The following is a 393-nucleotide window of genomic DNA, read 5'->3' as shown; positions in this document are numbered from 1 at the left end:
AGACGGGGTGGGGGTGGGGTGGGGTGGGGTGGGAGGATTTCCTGTGAGAGGAAGCGCGCTGTGGGGTTGCAGGGGTTACAGGGCGGGCCCAGCGAAGGCCTCAGAGCTGCCCTGAACTTCTCACCCGGGACGGAGGACTGTGCCCGCAGCGCCCTCCCTCCCCTGTTCCCAGGGACTGGCGCCCTGGAGCAAACCCGCGGGGACTCCTTCTGTCCGCCTCCCCCTTTCCCGGGCACTGGGAGGGTGTCCCTCCGTCCACTCTGGGCTTATTTGGGGCCACTCACCTGACCACGTGCTTGGCGGTGGGTGGGGCCGGGGCAGGGGTGCCCCCCACTGCCGCCAGGGCCCGGCCTGGGGGGCTGAGGGTGGGACCGCTCCCTCCCCCGCAGATGG

The sequence above is a fragment of the Myotis davidii genome, unplaced genomic scaffold, assembly GCF_000327345.1.
Source record: "Myotis davidii unplaced genomic scaffold, ASM32734v1 scaffold991, whole genome shotgun sequence".
In the NCBI taxonomy this organism is placed as follows: Eukaryota; Metazoa; Chordata; class Mammalia; order Chiroptera; family Vespertilionidae; genus Myotis; species Myotis davidii.
This window is presented reverse-complemented; position numbering follows the sequence as displayed.